Source organism: Canis aureus, chromosome 23, assembly GCF_053574225.1.
Source record: "Canis aureus isolate CA01 chromosome 23, VMU_Caureus_v.1.0, whole genome shotgun sequence".
NCBI classification, from domain to species: domain Eukaryota; kingdom Metazoa; phylum Chordata; class Mammalia; order Carnivora; family Canidae; genus Canis; species Canis aureus.
Window position 1 is genome coordinate 28260426 of NC_135633.1, and position 15184 is coordinate 28275609.

Below are 15184 nucleotides of genomic sequence, written 5' to 3' on the forward strand. Positions count from 1 at the left end.
GACTCTATCATTAGACTGAGGATTTATTTTTATTTTTATTTTTAGACTGAGGATTTTATAAAAGCAGAAGTCACATCTCCCTTTAAGATGGGGAAGTCCCCAAGGCCAAGAACTGGACTTCTACCCTCATACTGGGGTTCATCTCCCTGAAAGCAAAGGGTCTAAGGCTTTTCCTTCTCTCCCTATTTCTCCAATCCCAGCTGAGGACTCTGGCCATAAGAAGGGAAATTTTCCCTAAAGAAGATAAACAAATGAATGGAAAAGAGAAGATTCAGAAGTCAGAGTAGGAACTCAATCATCTCCCCAACATGTCCAGACCTTTTCTTTATTTTTTATTTTTATTTTTTATTTATTTTTTTTAATGGACCTTTTCTTGCTATTCCTGGGCCATCTCCTAAAAGCTGCCCTCCCTCTGCTAAGAGTGGGCCCCTCCCAGCTCCTCCCAGCAACTCAGAACAGTAAGTGAAGATGTCAGCACCTTGGACAGCGCCCAACCCATTACAGTTCTCCGAGCTAGCGGAAGCCAAGCTCTCCAACTCTCTTAGCCCCTGGGTGATGGATTTCCTCGTTTCTCAATTTGATTAAAGCCCAGTAGATAACCAGAGCGCCTTGTTCCTTTCTTTTCTCTCTTCCTGATGAACATAATTAACTCCGTCAGGCTGGGAATACTTGTTCTTAAATACTGCCTGCCCAGCCCCCACCCAGTAACACACAGTCAAAACATTTGGAAGACACATGTTCCTTCCTGGGGAATGAAAGTGGGAAAGGAAGCTCTTCCCGAGATATAAAGGGGCTGTGACTGGAGACTGAAAAAATGGAGGTTCGGTAAAGAAAATTTTGAGCTGAAAGTCAGGAAATCTGAAGTTTAGTTCTGGCTTTGCCACTCATCTAGGTATGATCTAGAACAAGTCACATGCCCTTTATGGGCCTATTTTCCCATCTATACGATGAAGATATTGGCCTAGAGGATCTCAAATGCTATGCGGAGGTAGGGGGAGTTTTAAAACAGAGAGGGAAAGAGACTTGCCTGAGGTCACATAGCAAGCTCATGGCAGTGCTGGTTTTGAATTCATGGCTTCTGGCTTCTACTTCAGTGCTATTCCCCTTGCACAGCCCCCTTCATGCATATTACATAATTTCTTGCCTAGGGATGAGGCTGAGGAAAGTGAAGACAGCTGGGATTGAGTTTATCGGTGCCAACAAAAGAAAATAAAATTTAAAATATGTGGAAATGCAATGTTTCTGAAGACAGCAGAGAATATAGTAGAAATACTTAAAATTAAGGGAAAAGGACCACCTGAGAGAGACAGAAATTCAGCCCCAAACTCAGAGAAGCTCAGAAAGGTTTTGTTACTTCTCCAAGGCCACCCAACAATGCAACTGTAGAATCTTCCTAAAGAGAAGGAGTAAACTCTTATCTTGATTAAGTGTTGGAGGTATCCTTGTCAGAGAAGAGAAGGGAAAATATTAATCACCAAGTATGTATTAGGTTACTAAAATGTGCCCAGTTGTGTATGAGGTACTTTAGTGGGGGTAAAAAGAATAAGACATGACATCTATCCTCTAGCAGATATGCCACTTCTTCTACTTGGAATTATATCCAATGCATTTTATGTATGTCCAAATATGGTTGTTCTATTAAGGCCCGAACCAAAAGTTTCCTCTGGTGGAAAGCCATTCATAGCCTTATCCAGATACTACATCTGTCTCCTCTGAATCCCTAAAGCATTTTCTCTGTTCCTGTTTTACAGTACTCAGCATCACCCGCTTAGTCTGCTCCCAAAGAGTGAGCACCTGTATTTTATTCAATTTTTAATCACTCAGAATACCCAACACAGATTTGAAATGTAATAGAATCCCAGTAAGTACTGGATGAATGGATGGATGATGAATATAGATGTGTGGATGACTGGGAGAGGGAATATATGAAGAGACGGTGTATGAATGGGTGGGTGGTTATATCACTAGATGATGGATGGATGGACAGTTAAGTACATGCTCAAATAGGTGGATAGAAATGAATAAATGGATAAATGGTTTGGGAGGTAGGTAGGTAGATGGATAGGTGATTGAGTGCATGAATGAACCTGTGGGCAGCTGAGTGGAATGGTATATAGGCAGATAGTGGTGTTGGTGATTGGATGGACTAATATATAGTAAGACAGTTGTGTGGGTGGATGAGTGGATAGATAATTACGTGATTGTATGAGAAGATAAATGTCATGGTAGATGGAAAGAAGAATTACAGGAAAGAAACATGGAAATGTTCCTAATATCACAAAGATCATTTTCATGGAGACTTTCCATTGCTAATGTCAGAAAAATGACAATGGGGATTTGCTGACTCTATGCATAAGCTGAGTCAAAAGTGTGCTAAGGCCTCAAAAGATCTCAGGCAATTTCAGGCTATATCAATGGAACTCTAATATCAAGATCAGAAAAGGTGACAGTCCTGCCCTGACCCAAGCTGTTCACACTGTCCTGGAGTCTGTGTTCTGCTCTATGCATCTGGAGAGATGATCTCCATGACTTTCCATATAAGAGAGACAGTGAGGAGGAATATGTAAAGTCTACCAAATGAGGGACTGATGAAAGAGCCAAGTGCTCAGCCTGAAGAAGAGCAATCACCATGTCTCAGGATCTGGCTAGCTGTCATGGAACATGCCCTGTGGTCCCAGAAGCAAAGCTGGATCCCAGTAGAAGTCACAAGGTTGATGTCTCAGCCCCATGTGAGAAAAGCCATCATACAAGAGAAGGAGTATTTTAGGGGAGTAAGCTTTCAATCTGGGGGGGGGGGGTGTTACAGAAGATCTGGACATCCTCTATCAGAGAAGTTACAAAGTGGAGATTTGCTTGGTGTGGAAAGTAAATAAAGACAGCTCCAAGGTCTCTTCCTACCCCCAAATTATATCATCTGTTCATCTCTTCATTTCTCAATAAATTATATTTAGCTATGCCCTGTGCTCAGATTGGAATGCAGGGAATTTCTGTCCAGAGCTGAGGGTTTGAGGAGATTTGAGATAGGTAAGGTTTTACTTTCTCTCCAAGTAAGACTCAGGTTTGAGAAATGAGGAGGAGGTGAAAATGTCCTTTCAGAGACACAAATGACTGGGGAGGGGGAGAATCAGAGCCATTCAGAGCCAATCCATGACCTAGATTCCCTGTAATTAATGAGCCTACGTCACTGACGTGCTGGCTTCTGATCAATGCTATCTCCCCAACCCCGCCCAGCTCTCTGGTATGAGAAGATTAAATCAATTAGGAGGAGGAGATCTGGCTGGCGCTGGTTGGGAACAGAGGATAATTCACTTACATAACAGGGGATTGAGATTTGGACTTGGTCCCTGGGTAGTGGAAGTAGATCCTAAACCCCAGGCCTCCAGGGACAGACTTCAGGATTTAGGAGTGAATGCAGAAAGGGCAAGGGAGCCTAGGGGAAGGGGAAGTGATGACCCCAGGCAGAGGCCCATCTTCCATCTCCCTGCTGAGAACTAACCCCCTGTTCTCTGGCATGGGGAGCCAAATTGAAAAACCATTCTTCCTACCGCAAGTGAGAGGGGTCTCAGCCACTAGGATCATTCAACAATGAAAATCAGACCAAGCCTCTCTGCTTAGCCTAGCATTTACAGCCCTGCAACCTCTCCCACAACATCTCCTGCCTCCAAGAGGTGGGGGTGGGTAGAGAGGAAACTGACATGTTCTGTTTTTCTCCTCTGAGCCAGAAGCTGGCCAGGCACTAGAGGTACACAGAGAAACAGGTCCAGAACCCTCTGAAGTGTTGCCTTGTGTAGGAGGACACGCACCTGCAACACTCTATGCCAAGTGGTGTAAGAGGACTGCACGGGCAGGGTCCAGAGGGGGCACAGTGAGGGAGGCCTCCCAGGGTCAGTTCCAGAAGGCTCCCTAGAGGAGGCAGTACTTGCACTCAGTGAGCCTTAAAATAAGAATGGATTAGTGGGAGTTCTCCAGGCTGACCTGGCTGAGGGAGGGCCTTGAGTAGAGGGAACAACATGTACAAAGGCATGGCAGTGAGACAGCTTGGCACACATTCAGGGAACTAGTTGGTGTGGATGGAGCCTACAGCATTAGGTAGGAATGGGGGAGATGAGGCAGGAGATGTAGCCAGGTCCAGGTCTCACTTCTGACAGCATGCCAAGAAAAGACTGAAGCAATAATCTCAGAGTCTCTGATCAATCCATGCCTCCTGAGCACTGACATTATGCCAGGCCCTATGCCCGAATTGGGAGCAGGTGGAAGTGGGGAAAACAGATATGAACAAAACTTGGGCACTATCCTCCAGAAGTTCTAGAAGGTCACACAAATATTCCCCTTTACCAAGCTGGATAGTCCCTGCTTGGCTTCAGCTGGGATTCAGACCTGGCTAGTCTTTCTGGAGTTCTACTTATTGCCTGGGCCTGCCTGTAGCCCCCTGCCTAAGGTACCCAGACAAGCAGTCTTACTGGACAAAATTGGGCTGACCTGACACCTAACTGGCCTCCTGAAGACCAGTCCTATGGTGAGCAAGGTGGGCTGAGATGATATCCTGGGGATGGAGGCAAGTTATAGATTAAGAAATGTTTAGAAGGTAGACTGCAAAGACAGCCAGGGTTTTTATCTTGGGCCATGCCATCCTATGGAAAACCCAAGTCAGGAGGGAAGAAATTAGCTGCCAAGAAATGAGCTTTCAGGCTGCTCAAGTCACAGGATTCACCACGTGGAGGTCCAAGGAGCCTTAGGAATTCAAGTGAACCATACACAAGTTGCCTGTAGGAAGCAGACATACAGAAATTCCTCCCTTACCCACTCTCTCCCTTCATTCTTTCCTTCAGCAGCTCTGAATAATCCTCTCTCTAGTCAGGCTCTGGGCTAGCAGTGAGGCACAGATCTAGCTAGGATCACCCTGTTCTTTGTCCAAAGGGCCAGCAATATGCACACCACTTCTAGCTTCATATCCAGGACTCGTCTGCACTAAAATTTTGGCTGGTAATTAAAGCTAGTGCCTGAAATTTATTTTACTGTTGAAAGATTTAGAATCTAACCTTTGTGGTTGCAAACAACAGAAATGGACTCAAGCTAAGCAAAACAGAAAAAAAAATATTAGCAGCTCCACTGGGCAGCTCAGAACAGATAAGAAAGCTGGAGAATCAAATGAGTGGGCACCTGAATTCACAGCCAAGGTCATACCATAGGAAGAGCTAGTCCCAACACGTCTACCAGGATGGCCTTTGAACATCCCCACAGTACTACACATCCAGATGTGGCACTGCTGCAGGACATAAGCACACATAAATTCTAATGAATCTTCCTCCCAGCCTCACTAACTGTCATGTCAAAGTCCTGAGCCAGAACAGCTGGCCAAATTGCCGGGGGGTGACAATGGGAGAGTATCTGACCCCTTTTGGCTTTGAAGTGTAAGATGGGGTCCCAGCTCTCATAAGGACTCAACTAGTGGGAGATTCATTAAAAAAAAAAATATATATATATATATATATATATATATGGATTCATTTTTAAGCACCGAGAAATGTAACAAATGTCCACTACATTTTTATTGAGGACTCACTAAGTGCTGGATGCATTGACAGGTGTTTTATATATACACAGATCTGTGAAGCAATTCTCTAACCAGATAATGGCTGATCTCATTATACAGTTGAGGAAACTGAGGTTTTAGAGGTGAAAGTAACTTTCCCAAAGTCACTCAGCTAGTAAGTGACAGAAAACAGGTTTTTGTTTGTTTGTTTGCTTAAGTAGGCTCCATGCCCAGTGTGGAGCCCAGTGTGGGGCTTGAACTCAACCCTTAGAGTGAAGACCTGAGCTGAGATCCAGAGTCAGATGCTTAACCGACCAAACCACGCATGCACCCTCAGGTGGGTTTTTGTTGTTGTTGTTACAGATACATAATGCTGTCTCCCAAATTGTAAACACAGCACTTGTACTTATGGTTCCTAACATGTTTAAAAAACAACAACAACAACAACAACACATAGGGGCAGAGAAAAATGACTAAATGTAAATATTCCAATGTCTCTACACAATGATGGGATAATGGGATTATGAGTAATTTTTCCTACTTTTAAAAATACTTTCCTGTACTTTCTTCTTTTAAAACTAAGAGCATGCTCTACCTTAAAAATCGTAAGAAAAAAAATAAAACAGTTTTAAAGATTAGAGCAGTGTTAACACAACTGTGGAGAATATCTGCGTAGAAAAAAGACTGAAAAGAAAAAGACTGGAAGGAAATTTGTCAAAAATGTCTCTACATAGTGGGATTATGGGTGTGTTTATCTTCCTTTCAACTTCCATTTTTCAAATTTTCTCTAGTGAGCACACTCTGAAAAAAAAAAGCAAAATGACCTTCTAAAAACATGCATAAAATGATATTAAAGAGATGGTGCTGCTGTGTTTGGGTCCTTTAAAGCTCCTATCGTCACGTGTATAGTGATTTGGAAGTCTAGGTAGTTCGGGTTTCCTGGGGCAGCCTGGCAGTCCCCCGCAGCATGTGCTGCCAGAGCTGGCCCAGCTGGCATGGAGCACGGCCACCACAGTCATCTCAGGCCGAGCACTCTGAACCAACATCCCCACCTCTTGCAACAATGTGCATGTTATCAGACCCTGCTGCGCTGTGAGGAGTCAGCCCCTGAAGCTGGAACCCTCCTCTGTGTTGGTTTTCTCTCTCATTTCACAGGCTTCAAGGTTCACCTTCCCCTCTGTGAACGGAGCAGGACTGGCCAGTCATGTCAAGGTTTAGACCCCTCTAAGGCACCAGCCCCGGGCCCCTCTCCTGCCTGCACTGCCCTGGCCCCCAGTGCTATGGATAGACAGAGGATGGAGGTTCAGTTCTGGCCTGGCCCCAATCTGGGGAGACTCCAGACTATTCCCTGCCTTAGGAATGGTCTCAATCAGATGGAAGAGGTGGTCCCTATTTTCCAGGAGTTCCAGTGTGACAGGGAGAAAAGAGAAGAGCGTGGGGATGATTCAGTCTCGGCCAACCTTGACTCCAGAACCTTCTGTTCCAGGACTACCATTCCTCCCCAACCCCTCCTCTAGGTGGGCCAGTCAATTGCCAAGTCAATTGACTTGGCAATTGACCTGGCCTCCAGGCCCTCTGCTCCCTCCTCTTCTCCACCTCCCCAATTACAGGGAGAGGGGATCCTTATGCCCTGTGTATCCTCTAGCAAGTCACACTCCAATCCCCACCCCCAGATTCCCCCACCCTTCCTCCTCAGTTTCTCTGTGGCCAAAGCAAGGGAGCCAGATACTCTTGACAGTCCTCCAATCCACTGGAGACCTTCTGCGTCTCCTTAGCCCCTTCCCAGACCTCTCCTCTTCCCTCTCCCTTCCCACCTTTTTATCTAATCTGCTCCCCTTTCTCCTCCTTCCAGGTATGCCCCCTTCCTGCAAAGCCCCCCTGAATCTCCAGGCTAATACCCACTTTGGCTCTTACAATGGCCAAACTGCTGCAGTAAAGGATGCAGTGGGCTAGAATAGAGGGGGCGGGGGGCGAGGGAAGAGGGCTCAGGCCAAGGCTGAGGTCGAGGAGGCTGGGCAGGGCAGGTGGCCAGCCCCAGCAGTCCCGGCCAAAGCTACCTCAGCAGCTTCTGCAAACCCTAGCAAGGAAACTACGCTTGGGTGGATCTCCAGAGTGGAGAGGCTTGAGGGGGAAGGGCGTGCCTGCTGAGGTCAGCACAGCCTCCAGAAACCTCTCCAGAGGAGGAGGAAACCACAGAGTCCCAGTCCAAACTCTGGACTCCCTAGGGGAAATGACTCAGGTCTGGAAAACTAGAATCCAGAGCTGAGAGGGTCCCAAAGGACACCTGTTGGGAATAGGAATTTCCCCACAGAACCCCTGCTCATGTGCCTTCTGGAGCAGGAAGCTCATTCCTTTCTATGGCAGCCCCTTCCTCTGAGAGTTGGTTCATGCATCAATTATCAAACTGCCACCCAAGCCTCCTCTGTGCCAGGATCCGTGCCAGACTCTGGGGATGCAGAAATGCATGTGGTCCCTACCCTCATGGAACTTACCATTGAAGGAGGGCGGCAGACACTGACCACACTCTGCGGTGAGAAAGCTGCAGAAGCCCAGAGAGGGCCCTGCACCAGCTTTGGGGCAGGCTGGGAGAGTCAGAACTGCCTCAGAGCAGGTAATGGACCCAAGGGGGCCTCAGTAAGCACGCAGCTTCAGTTGGCACCTAAATACTGACAAATCTAGCTCTGCACCTTCAGCCCTTACACAGATCCCGAACTCCATGTCTTAAATACCCAATCGCCCATTCAACATCTCTGCTTGGATGCCTCAGTGTCTCTAATGCAGCAGCAATGGGCCAAGCTCACCCTCTCTGCCCAACCCATCCCTGGTCTTCCCTCTCACAATGAATGGCGCCATCATCCACAAGCTAGACACCCAGAGCCATCCCTCCCTTGCCCCACTATCAGGGCTCCAGGTCCCTGTGACAAGCCCACCACCCCTCCCACCTCCACACCACCATGGGCCCCAGAGCCATTGTCTCCCACCTATACCACAAGCGCCTCATTTGTCTTCTCACACTTGGGCCCCTTCAATCACACAGTGACAGTGATCTTTCTGAAAAGCAAAGAAAATTGTCACCTCTCTGCTTAAAAGCCTTCAGTGGCTTCTCCTTGCCTTTGGGATAAAGGTTAAAATCTTGAACAAGACATGCAAGGCCTGGCTTTTGCAGACCTCACCAATTGTATCTCTACAACCCCCCTCTCCTCCATCTCCGGGCCCCTTATCTCTGGCCCACCAAGCCTGTCCCCTGACCTCAGACCTCTGCACATGCTATTCCCACTGATGCCCATGGATCCAAAGATTTGGGTTGCCCTCCTTTCCTCTTCCAAATGATTCCCAGGACATGGGTTGTTTGCATGTTCCCTGGCCCTGAGCACCAATCTCTGGCCCTTGAAGGAACAGCTGTGGGCGCAGCCGGTGGTTACAAAGTAACGGGCATGTTTGGAGTCCAAGGTCCCAGAACCTCCCAGCGTTCCCAGAGGAAAATTCCTGACTCCAGCTCCTGGATGCCTTCCAGATCTCCCACTCCCCTCCTGCTCACTTTTACGATTCCTTGGTGGGGAGCTGGGGATGGAGAATGGGCAAGCCTCCCCATCTCCTCAGCACAGTCTCTTCCTGGGCCTTACAGTGGGGCCCAGGGCTGAAGAGTGAAAGAAATGAAGTTCCTAGGCTGGTGCACTCCACCTGGACCCGCAAGCCATGTGCATCCTGGGCTCCCTGACAAGCCAGCCATCCTCAGGCCTCAGGCCAGGTTCTGCCTCCTCTTGCAGTTTGCCAGGACTCCCTGAAGCAGGAGACCCAGTTTTCCCTGGGATCTCATGGTATTTGTACACCCAGCACTATCAAATTTGCCTTTTGTGTTGGTTTCTCTCGCCAAACAATTCAGCTTGCTTAGGGGCCACATGTTTCCATCCCTGCATCCCAAGCCTGGCTCCAGATTGGTTCCCAAAAGAGAGGCTCAGGAAAGGCTCAGCATTACAATTTGGGACGAACATCACATAAATGTGTGTTTTTCTCTTTTCACATAATTGCTGTTAAGCTCTGTCTCCTTTGTCTTAGACATTTTGTGAAAAGGGGGACCTGGGAGTCTGACCAGCCTCAATTTTGAGCTCAGTTCCACCCTTTACTAGCTGTGACCTCAAGCAAACGCTCAGCTTCTCAGGGACTCAGTTCCTTTCCCTATAAAATGAGAACAATGTCCTCCTTCCTCTGAGGGTTTTCTTTTCGTCTTTTCTTTTTTTAGGATTTTATTTATTTATTTATTTATTTATTTATTTATTTATTTAAAAAAATTTTTTTTATTTATGATAGTCACAGAGAGAGAGAGAGAGAGAGAGAGAGGCAGAGACACAGGCAGAGGGAGAAGCAGGCTCCATGCACCGAGAGCCCGACATGGGATTCGATCCCGGGTCTCTAGGATCGCGCCCTGGGCCAAAGGCAGGCGCCAGACCGCTGGGCCACCCAGGGACCCCCTAGGATTTTATTTATTTACTTGACAGAGAGAAAGAGGGCTCACAAGCAGGGGGAGTGGCACGCAGAGGGAGAGGGAGAAGCAGGCTCCCCATGGAGCAAGGAGCCAGATGTGGGACTCATTCCCAGGTCCCTGGCATCATGACTTGAGCTGACAGCAGATGCTTAACCAACTGAGCCACCCAGGTGCCCCTCTCTGAGGGTTCTCATAACTAAGTGAGCTCTCTTATGCAAGTCATGGCACACAGCATGTGCTCAAAAATTCCTTTCCTTCTTCCCACCCCAACCTTTGAGCCTCAATAGGAACTTGACATATACTTCCATGAACTTGAGCCTATGGTTGTCACCTGTATATCAAGTCAATCTAAATCATTTTGAAACACAGTCCTGCCTCCTAACACAGTCTGCAGATATGATATACATGTTTTATTTGGCTTCATCCAAGTCCTTCAAAAATACATCAGCCTGAGCATGTCCTCGTGGAAGACTGAGCCCTGAGCAGAGCTGTAGTTTGCCCTCCAGACTGCCATTGATCCACTAATCAATTTTCCTCTACCAGCTGTCCAGGCAGCTAGGGATTCCCCTAGAGTATCACTATTTGATCCTGCCCCTTGTCTTGCTGTAAAAATACCCTGGGAGATGTTCCAAATGCCTTTCTAAAATTAAGATTCTCAGGACAGTGACAGACCCCTGATCTATCACTCAGTTTCTCCCAAAAGGAGGAGAGAGGGGAGATTAGCCTGACTTCCTTTAAGTAAGCCTCTGCTGGGTCCTGTAAGTATTACCTTTTTTTCTTTTTTCAAGGATACAAATCACTCTTTCTCTACCATCTTTGCTGGTGCTGTTAACTCTGAAGAATCTTTCATCTTTGGTGAAAAGTCTCACTTAGAAATGATCAAATTAACACAGGCAACTTGCCTACAACAGTTGGCTGTTGGCTAAAACAGTTCAAAACACTTAAATGAGAACCTCCCGCTACCACAGGAAATCTGCTTTCCAAATGAATGAGGGTTTCTATAGGCAGGTAAATTTCCATCCTGTTCTTCTCATTATAAATGTGGAATCGGTTAAATTCAAATAATCGCTGTCTTCTTGTAATATTGAGTCAAACATTCACTCGTTAAAAATATAACAACATTGTGTCTTAATAAAAGCATAGCTGCATATTTTAAGACCAAGAACACAAGCTCGGCCAACTATGATTTTCAAAGTTTTGTAAGATTGAGAACACAAAAAGCCAGACAAGAGGGAGCATAATGAAATCCAGCAGGAATAATTTGTAATTAGAAAACCCCACGCAATTCTTCAGCCAAGGATAATGGTGATCTATCTTAAAAACACATGTGTCCCATGCTGGGCACTGATGAGTCTAATCAGACACACTCCGCTGACATTCTTCACAATACCGAGGGGCCCCTAATTGCTGGTGGGTGCAGACAGGCAAGCTTCTGCCGCTCCTCTCAGAAGATGATGATGATTAAGAGCAGGCCTGGAGCCAAAGAATCAGGGGTGGAATCCCAACCCTCCTCCTACTCACTCTGTGGCCTCAGACAAGTTACTTAGCCCATCTGTGCTTCAGTTTCCTCATCTTTAAAATCAGGACTGAGACTACCTTTGAGGGTGGTAATTATAAAGACAGCTGCTACGTGATGTCTACTTGACCCAAAAGGTGTTCTCTCCTATTCCCCAGTTGCTACTGGGGTGCTCACAGACAGGGCCAAAGTGGGGGAGTGGCTCTTTCCCTCTCCCCATCCTGCTGTTAGGGATGCTCAGCACCTGCCAGAAGATCCAGCCTGTGTGGAGGAGCACTGTGCCCACAGCAGCCCTGCCCTGAGGCCCAGTGTATTTCTCCTCAACGCCCCCGACCCTGCTCTGGACCATAGCCTGGCCCTGGCCCAGCTGGCCCATTGGTGATCTGCCCAGGCTAAGCAGAGGTGGCTTGGCTCCAGCAAAGGCTAAAGGTTCTTCATTTTGTTTTCTGCTTTGGCTTAACCATTTGTGGTGGGTGGGAGAGTAGGAGGAATGGCAAAAGGGGAGAAGAAATGCACTGTTCCTGCACTTCTTCCTCCCCTGCCTCCCCCACTGCCAGGCACAAGCTATGTTCAGTCCAGTACTGTCCTCCGCCCCAGGAAAGCTGCCCCAGGGCTCCCCTGCATGATGTCCCAGGGGATAGAGTGATCTATCTCGGTAGTACCTCCATCATCGCTCCATTCTCCTCTTTTTATGTCCTTCCCTGGTTCAGCCTGTCCTGGCTCTTGAGTACAATAGCTCTTCTCTGCACTAGCCACATGCCTGCGCCTCCCCAGGCTGAGCACCAGGGCATAAGCGATGATGCAGGCAAGGGCTCTGCCCTCCAAGCGCTCATTTTATAGCACCAAGAGGACAGGTTGCCAAGCACACAGCCTAAGCTGGACTCTCCTCCACTCGGTCCCTTTTAAGCTGTGTGATCTTGGGTCAACTACTTAACCTGAGTGCCCACTTCTTTATTTAAAAATTGGGGCTAAAGTACCTCCATTTCAAGACCACTGTGAAAATTAAATACAGTCATGTATGGAAACCTCTAAACTCAGCACACTGCATACAGTGGATGTTCACTCAAGTCTGTCTCCCCTCCCTCCCTCCCTCCCTCCTTCCCTCCCTCCCTCCTTCCCTCCCTCCCTCTTTCCCCATAGCCAGCTGCCTCTTCCAGAGGAGAGAGCCAGGGCAGTTCTCTGGGTAGATGTAGAGCTCTCCCCAAGCTGGGGGTCCTAAGAACCAGGGTCAGATGGGCTTTTGTAGGGCCAAACCCTGTGCTGGGTAGTGTGAGGGTGCAGACCAGCCATGGCTCTGCCTGCCAGGTGCTTTCTTTCAAAAGTAGACTCAGGCCTCTGACCTCCTTTTCTCTCTCCCAGTGGCTAATTAGGGCCGATTGTGGGCTCCTTTTTAGCCTTTCCTTTTCTGAACTTCCAACTGGCTTCTTTTTTCCTTTCCCAGGGCAGGGCTGGGGACATACTGGCAGGGCCAAGCTGAAGCCCCTGCCGTAAGTAGGCAATGCACTAAGACAGGAAGAAGGGGGTAGCTGTTTATGCTGGGTGTGCCACAGGAGCTACCAAGACACAGACTTTGGGGTTGGCCCAACAGGGAACTGCTCAGGTAGCTGTTCATGCTTCTGTCTTGAGATTCCTGTCCTAAGTCCAGGAATATGCGGGGACATTCAATAATCAATGTCCTAGTTAGCCTTCAAGATCTTGCTGCCTACCCAGAGTGATGAGCTGCTAGAAATCCCCAGAGATATCATACCCTTACAGAGTTGGGGGAAGATACCCCAACACACTTAAAATGGAATGCTTTCTCTATCATTTAGGGACACAGCTGGGGAAATCTAGGGACTTGGAACCTGGCCTACTGGATGAAACCAGCACTAGATCATCCTGGCCAATGTAAGGCTAGAAAGGCAGAAGTAGCTTTAGGGTGGCAAGAACCTCTAGTTCTTGAGGCTAGTTCTTGAGGCCTAGCCTGGTGGCAATAGATGATCTAAATACAAAGATCAGGGCTTTCTGCTGGCTCCTTCATAAGCTGGGAGCTCCAGCACTCCAGAGATGGGAAATGAGTCAGTCATGAATCTCAGGGCCAAGGATTAGCAGCAAAGGGGGCTGAGAACCAAGGTGGGACCCAAACATCTTCAATCACTAAGAAAGGACTAAAACCACAGTGAAATAAAGTTGCTGTAGGTAGACAGAGAGGAGGACCACAGTGGCCAGAAACAGAAAGGGCTGCCACTTACAAAGAAGCACTGATCAATGGAAAGAGTTGACAGCTAAGGGTGATGTTATATAGGAGCTTTGAGAAGAAGCAGAAAAAGAAAGACAAAGGAGAGCAGAGGAGTCATCAGGAAGGCTTCCTGGTAGTATCATTGTGAAGGTCAAGAAATCTAGTGTCAAAGGTTCAGGAGGTGAACCAAAGGCAGGCTCACCAACCATCTTGAGCACCAAGGTCTGTAGTTATCTTTGCATAGTACGTGGGTGCCAGGGGAGTGATGCTGGAATTACTCAGCCAAGGTGTCCTCCACCCTCCAGCTCCAGTGAGCAGGAGGCTGCCACATGTTCTCATCACGCCTTCTCACCTGGAGCCAGAGCCTGCTGCCTGATGGCTCCTCTGCTAATGGTTTCCAGGTGTGTCCTTGGGCCCCTGGGGGTAGACATCCTGGAGGACACACTCCATCCAACCCAGGTTCCACCCCTCTGGTAACCTTCAGCTGTAGAACCTGGGCTGGCCTGGGGCAGGCCATGGAGCATGGGTGCAACCTCACTCCAGGTGAGAGGCGTATCAGAGGTCACACGGTTTCCTTCTCCAATTGGCTGCTGAGCTCTGAGCCCCTCAGCAGTGTTATTTCTGGTCCTTGGTACCTTTAGGACATGAGCCCCAGGGGTAATATGAAAGTTATCCTGTGGAATAAGATGGCTGCATGGCTTGTGTCTCTGGAGAGAGAGGTTGGCCTGTTGCCGCCTTATGAGACGAAGTGTGTCTGTGCATCTCCAGGACTATGTGGCTGTTTCTATGTATCTGTAATTCTCTCTGTATGTCTGTCTTTGAATCCATTTATCTCTATTTCTGAGACTATGTGTCTATGTGTTTCTCTGTATACTTCACAGGAAAGCCTTCTTTGATTGCAACAACAAACTCCTCACTGTTTATTATCTAATAAATGGAAATCCAGGGGCACCTGGATGACTCAGTGGTTGACCATCTGCCTTCAGCTCAGATCATGATCCCAGGGTCCTGGGATCGAGTTCCACATCAGGCAAGGAGCCTGCTTTTCCCTCTGCCTATGTCTCTGCCTCTCTCTGTGTGTCTCTGATGAATAAATAAAATCTTTTTTTAAAAAATGGAAGTCCAGGGATCCCTGGGTGGTGCAGCGGTTTGGGGCCTGCCTTTGGCCCAGGGTGCAATCCTGGAGACCCGGGATCGAATCCCACGTCGGGCTCCCAGTGCATGGAGCCTGCTTCTCCCTCTGCCTATGTCTCTGCCTCTCTCTTTCTCTCTCTCTGTGTGACTATCATAAATAAATAAAAATTTTTAAAAAAGGAAGTCCAATATGAACCTTGCTGCTTCACCTCCCTAATGCTGTAAGTTTTCATCCCAGAGTGATTTCCAGCCTAAATGGGAGGAATCTGATTCATGTTCTCCTGTGGGTGACTTGGATTC

The 15184-nt window shown here is 47.7% G+C and overlaps 1 long non-coding RNA gene across 1 annotated transcript in view; it reads right to left on the minus strand.

Moving 5' to 3' along the window:
- LOC144294910 (uncharacterized) overlaps positions 1 to 15184 on the minus strand; it is a 52124-nt gene that overhangs the window by 31969 nt on the left and 4971 nt on the right. The window lies entirely within an intron of this gene.